This window comes from Ciona intestinalis, chromosome 9, assembly GCF_000224145.3.
Source record: "Ciona intestinalis chromosome 9, KH, whole genome shotgun sequence".
Classification (NCBI taxonomy): Eukaryota; Metazoa; Chordata; class Ascidiacea; order Phlebobranchia; family Cionidae; genus Ciona; species Ciona intestinalis.
This window is the reverse complement of record NC_020174.2, coordinates 3,112,326-3,119,575: the sequence shown is the minus strand read 5'-3', so window position 1 is coordinate 3,119,575 and position 7,250 is coordinate 3,112,326. Positions and strand designations below refer to the sequence as shown.

The 7,250-nt window shown below is 35.3% G+C and overlaps 1 long non-coding RNA gene across 1 annotated transcript; it reads right to left on the bottom strand.

Moving 5' to 3' along the window:
* Window positions 1-4,708: 4,708 nt before the first annotated feature.
* LOC108949758 lies at window positions 4,709-6,496 on the bottom strand. The gene is made up of 3 exons (XR_001974875.2): window positions 5,773-6,496; window positions 5,538-5,623; window positions 4,709-5,020 (listed from the first exon to the last, which is right to left on the bottom strand). It is a non-coding gene; the product is annotated as an uncharacterized LOC108949758 (long non-coding RNA).
* Window positions 6,497-7,250: the final 754 nt, after the last annotated feature.

Genomic DNA, 7,250 nt, shown 5'->3' with positions numbered 1-7,250 from the left:
CATCCCAACTTGCCCCATTTACCAACTTACCCTACACTACTATACTTATAGTTGGGTGAGGGAGGATGGGAAACCTTTTTCATTTTCTTGTCCTATTTGGTAGTAAACAAAAAACATTCAAAAAATTATAAAACCGTATCCTCCCGACTCCCATAGACCGTTGTTGGTTGTTTAAAACACGATCAGGATATTTGAATGTTAAGTGCTAAAGGTGTCCCGTCTTCCCTTACACTACTATACCTGTAAATTCAACAATTAGTTTATTGTATTCGGTTTCAGTCAAGTAGACATATTTAACCAAAGTAACCTGCTTGAAATATATAGATACGGAAGTTTGTACAACAATCGATACTCAGTTCAACAGCTGTTATTTTATGTTTTACGTCTGTTTGTAAATCAATATGTGGTATAGAATATCGTATGTTGACCTCGCTCGTATAATTTCACGTTGTTAACTTGTCCGCGAATTTGATTCCTCAGCTGGTGATAAGCCTTTTAACTTCCTATTAATAATAATAACAACTTTATTCGTCTCTTTGATAACAGGAGCGAAGATAGAAATATTTCAAACAAAAAGATGGGATAAAACAACGGTTGTTAAAACACGCTTACAGTTAAAAACTTATTTACATTTAATTGGAAGAAAATAAGCGTGGTCGCTACACCTAGCAGACAAACGAGCCATTTATGTTTAATTATTATCAAGTTAAACTTCTAATAGAAACAAAAGTTTGCGTTTAGACACGACCCGTACAATGGAAGCGAATAGGTATACGTCTAAAATAATAAACATATAGTATAGTAGCCGTACGCATTTATAACAACAAACAATTTGGTTTAAAAAGGTGCAAAAGCCACGTTTTTAAACTGACATTCTTTTCCAGAGATTTTACCCTTATGGCGTAAATTTTAATAACCGTTGTTTAACTGTTGATTTTCTTTACTACGTTATTTAAATAAAATGAATTTCGCTTTTGTTTTCGAAGAGGTAAATATAAACATGTTATAATAGGATGGGGTAAGATGGGACACCTTTAGCACACGTTAACAAGATATGCAGATCGTGTTTTAAACAATTAACAACGGTCTATGTAAGTTGTAAGGATACGGTTTCTTCCGTGAATGTTCTGTGTTTACTGCTAAGTAGGACGAGAAAAAAAAGTGTCCCATCTTTTCCAACCCTATACTATATGTTAAAACGTTTAAACACAAAATTTTGATTTGAACACGCAACTGCCCTGTGTTATATTAAACTATGTTGTGGTTATTTGCTCACCTGCTGTGCTAGATCATACCCCTACCAACTTCTGTAATAATGTTTGGATAAAGCGGTTGTTCAGATATAAGTAGCTTTACCAATCAGTTTACCCCCGATCGATACTACTAACACATTTGTTCCTATAGTTTATAATTAAACATAAAACTAAAGTAAGGTATAGTAGGGTAGGGGAAGATGGGGCACCTTTAGCACATAATATATAAATATCCTGATCCTATTTTAAACAATTAAACAACGGTCTTATGGGAGTTATGAGGATACGGTATTATAATTTTTTGAATGTTCTTTGTTTACTACCAAATTGGACGAGAAAGTAGACTGAACAGTTTACCCATCTTCCCCACCCTACTATATATAATTAAAACCTATCTAACTCTGCGTGCAACATAATTATTACTATTTTAAAAACCGTTATCACGTAACGTGTGCTCGGTTTGGTAGCTGTATCATAAACAAAATGAAGCGCTAGAGAACTAGAACCAATACCGGCCATTCAGGAAGCTGTTTGCCTGATATAATCGCAACGAAAACAAGCGACGTCGTCACCAAAGATTCTCTCAATGACCACAGTTATTACAGCCGCGCAAGGATTTCGGAAATTATCATAATAATATACCAGCCGCGACAATGTGAACAAAAGTACACGGTGACCTATTATTTTATATATCCTTCCGCGGAATACCACAACTAACGGTTTAACAAATTTAAAAAAGCAGAAAATAACAACTTATAAACATTTCTTTCTCGGTGAACATTAGAAACATAAAATATAGTAGGGTGGGGGAAGATAGGACACCTTTTTATTCTATTTTATCGTCACCTTTGGTAGTAAACAAAGAATATTTAAAGAATTATTAAACTGTATCCTCACGACTTTCATAGACTGTTATTAATTGTTCAAACACGATCAGGATGTTTGAATAATATGTGCTAAAACTGCCCCATGTTTTCCTACACTACTATATCTTTTCTTCAATGCAACTGATTTTTTTGTATTTAGGAGTCGTGCGGATTATCCAACAACAAAGAAACTGGGCCTCACACACCAAAGTACACACATTTATAGATCCGAACGCTGTGTGCGTAAGACTGGCACGTGACTTCTATACAACCATATCTTTACTTTAACGCCACGCGTGCAAAGAGAGTTGTGATTTCTTAAACATTAAATACGACTCACCGTTATTAAACATTTAGCAGTTTGAACAAACACATTTACACGGCTATACTATATTGTAGGGTATGGGAAGGACACATTTTCACTCTATTTTCTAATCCCTTTTGGTAGTAAACAAAGAACATTAGAAGAATTGTTAAACCATATCCTCACGATTTCGATCGACCGTTGGTAACTGTTTAAAACACCTTTGGGATATTGGATCTATATGGTGTTCCATCTTACCCCACAAAACTATATGCAGTAAAACTAAAACTTCGTGCGAGTTCCACGCACTATGATGTAAGCCCACGGATTAATATAAAAGGTATAATATAGTTATATATACTTATACAGCTTTTGCCTGTATTTTACATCTTTTAATATAGCAGTCTACCAGAAACATATATACTAAACATAATGAAAATGCTCTCATAAAGACTAACGTAACTAATTTACATCTTACAGAAATTCTGCATATTATCTAAACGTACTGCTTTTAAATTAAGAAAAAAACTGTCAATTTTTTTTAAAAGGCAAGAGTCCATCTTGCCAAATTCCACTACTTCCAAACGCAATCAGTACTTAGATGTGGATGGGGTAGCAGAGTGAAGAGCTCTTCAACTTTGTAACAGACTTAACTCTCTCTTTACTGATTTAGTCACAACAGCTGTCGACGAAGGAGTTTAGTAAGTGGCTTTGCTTTAAAAATAAGACCAGGAGCGACTTGCTATAGCTTGTGTAGCTTGTATTGAAATAAAACATTATGTTATGTATGGTAGGTGGGAGAAGATGGGACACTTTTTTATTCTATTTTATCGCCCCATTTGGTAGTAAACAAAGAAAATTTAAAGAATTATGAAACCGTATTCTCAGGACTGCCATAGACCGTTGCTAATTGTTTAAAATACGATCAGAATATTTAGATATTTTGTGCTAAAGGTGTCCCATCTTACCCCACAGCACTACCCTTAACTTTTATGCAGTTTTATCATATATATGTAAACACCGTGAGAATACTGTCGAATAATACTGTGAATGTATGACTGTAACTTACTTTATCCTGGCGTAGCAGGGAAACGACAGTCGTTATAACATGGGTTTAAAACCTCGTGCCAGCTTACTTTGCCACGGCGCCGGACATTCTCGGTTACAGGCAGGCGCCCTAACCACTTTGCCACGGCGCTGTAACATTTGTTTCGCCCATTAATAAATGGATACTGGTCAAATGAGCTTTGATAAAAACTATAGAAATGATGTCCCAACTTGATTTTCGAAGCTGGTGTTATTTAAGTATATTTCCAATATAAATAAAATAATTTAGTTATTCAAACGCACAAGGATTTGGAGTCTCCCTACTGACCTCACCTGTTTACGAATCACTAAAACAGTAACTGTTGTGTGAATCACATATTTTTTGTGTGTGTTTTATTATATTCCTTTGAAGTGTTGTCGAATAATAAAAGTGTGGTAGTGCAAATAAGAATCATACGATGGTAAACATATGTCAATATAAATGTCAAAAGGAAGTACGTGCTCGATACTCAGTATCGATATATGAAGTGGTTACGGCAGCAGACATTGCTGTATAGTGTTAATAATACGTATAGATGACTGTGGGGGAAGACGGGGCACCTTAGTACATGAAATTCCAACATTTTGATCGTGTTTTAAACAAATAACAACGGTCTATAGAAGTCGTTAAGATACAGTTTTGTAATTCTTTCAATGTTCTTTTTTGTTTACTACAAAATGGAACAAGAAAATAGAAAGAAAGGTGTCCCATTTTCCCCCCACCCTACTATATAACTTACATAGTTTTTACTATTATTGCAAATATATAAATCAAAAACCAAACTAACGTTGGTAGAGTACGAATCTACTAAAATAGTAAATTGTAACGAAGTATTTATAACATAAAGTAATTATCTTTCTAAAGCGACTGCAAATATTTATATGCTTTTAAAGAACGAAGAAAAAGAATTCCCATGTTTTTTTGAAATATATTAGTTTAAGTAGTTTAAATACATAGTATACTGTTGGGGTAAGATAGGAGACCTTTAGCACATAATATATAAATATCCTGATCGTGTTTTAGACAATTAACAGAGGTCTATGGGAGTCATGAGGATATAATTTTATAATTTTTTGAATGATCTTTGTTTACTACCAAGTGGAACGTGAAAATAATAATAATAATAACTTTATTTGTCGCTCCGATTACGGTATTGCGATGATTTAAAAACATTGTAAGGTAAAAGACAGGAAAATAGTCCCCCACCTTACTATATCAATAAAATACGTAATAATTCTTTCATCTGTTTCCGCACCATACGCATTCACACCCAACAACGACTTCAATTGGTATCATAACACCCCTGTGTCTTCGTCGCCGTTCAATTATCAGTTTGATTTCTTTAGAGCAATAGTTATTACTATCCAAAATGACATGGGTTTTTGGATCTTTACATTTACGGTCGCAAACAACACTTATCACGGGGTCTTCAATGTGCGAGCAAGTTATGTACATACATGTCCATGGTGAAAACGTATTCTCATGACGACAAGTAACCTCTGCTCGGCACCTAAAACATGCAAACATATCTGTCGTTACTTTCTGCAACATTTTCCACCACATTCATTCACTGCCCTCCACTCTATTAATTTTCACACCTAAAATTTTCGCTTCGAAACGTTTGGTAGTAAAATCATAATTACTCTGGTATTTCTGTTACCAGGCATACTGTAAATAATCTTTAAGCAGCTTATCTGGTATAAAACCTAATGTATTCCCGACGTTTCTCTTATGAAGTCTCTCCGAATGGCAGACAAAACGTCTAAATACACTATCTGTACCGGATAAGCCGCTAAAATATGATATGGTGGGGAAAGATGGGACACCTTTTCATTCTATTTTCTCGTCCTTTTTGGTATAGCATACAAACAACATTCAAAGAATTAGAAAAGCGTATTCTCACAACTCTCAAAAAACGTTGGTAGTTGTTTAAAACTCGATCAGGATATTTGGATATTATGTGCAAAAGGTGTCCCGTCTTTCCTCACCCCACTATATGTAGCTCAACACCAGTTTATTTTAATTACCTTCTGTCATTATGAACTTTCAAAGGTCTTCGAGAAGAAACGGATGAGACGACCAGCAACAAAACAATCGTCCATTGAAAAAGATGCTGAAACAAAAAGAAACGCTAATTTTAAATAAATACTACCGAATAGTATGCTATGGCAGTTATTTTTTATATTATAACTAATAAATCTAGAAAAAGATAAGGAGTACAGTTAAACTTATGCTAGTGAATATAGGAGATTGATAACGTACCATATCTGTCCGGCCGGTAGATTGTACTCTGCCTGATCAACCATCTTCGCTTAACGATTTTTAACTGATTTCTAGAATTTAATAAAATATACACTCCTTTTAGGCACCTGCATTCTTTACCTCTGTACAATGGTTCTTCGTGTTGCAAAGGGTGATGTTTAATACCTTATAAAAACCGTTCATGTCGTCACGTTTTTCACCCGCCAAACCTTGCAGTGGTTTCGCGGCTCGACTTTGCACCCTAATCACGGCCCCAGCATTGGCTCATTCCCTAACACATTGGTCTATTCTTTTTATATCTTTTTTTGGCTACGGCACGACATGGCGGATTTGGGTGGCAAGCTTTTCACATACTTCAATTGACCGTCGGTCGCAAAGCAGCTATTTCCATCAAGTCATGAGCATTTATCGTGACTTCTTAACGTCTCGCTACACAGACTAACTATCAATTACTAGGGTGTCAGCTTATGGGACAAAATTACTGCTTTCGGTTGCGACGACCTATGGTACGACTTCCCGATTTATAAATACATACGTAGCCCAGCACATGTTTGAGATTTCAAATTTACAAAAAAGCGGTTAATTGAAATCAGGGACATTTTTCAATTTTTTTTTTAAATTATATGATTTTGTCTCATACAATTAGTTTTGAAGGAAAAACTAAGATACAATAGGGTGGGGGAAGATGGGACACCTTTAGCACATAATATCTAAATGTCTTGATCGTCTTTTAAACAATTAACAACGGTCTAGGGAAGTCGTGAGGATACGGTTTTATAAATCTTTGCCTTTTCTTTGTTTACTACCAAATTGGGCGAAAAAATATAATAAAAAGGTGTCCCATCTTCCCCCAACGTACTATATATCCATTGGAATCGGCCGATTTAAACTATAGTTATACAAAGTGTGGCTAACAAACCAGCACAACTAAAGTTCTGGATTACACAAAAGTTGCATAAAGGCATTGACATAAGAAACGTTTACCTTGGTGTCCCACTTTACCCAACATTGTAGTTGTTCAGGTATTTATTGCTAAATTTTGAAATATCTGTTTGTAATTCAATAATTTATACCTCATGGTTGTTTCTAAAATAGTATACCGATATAATAACATGCGATGTTCAGTAGGGCAAATTTAAATAAGGATTCATGTGGCGCCTTTAACCCAGAGGTAATTGGTTCAAGGCTCGTCGCTGCTAACATTGTGGGCGTATGTGTCCTTGAGCAAGACACTTAACAGCAATTGCTCTAACCCAATGGTCACTTTTGGGTTGTCCAAATTATTAGCCGTACATAAAACAAAAGAAAAATTCCCCCAAAAATCACCCAAAAAGTAACATACTTGGTAACTCGTAAGTTGGCATGGTATGAACACCCGTAATTAACGCCTGTCGTTTTCCCGCTACGCGAGGATAAAGTAAGTTACATTCATTCATGTGAGTATGCAGAAACTAACAGCACAGATAACAAGAACTGTT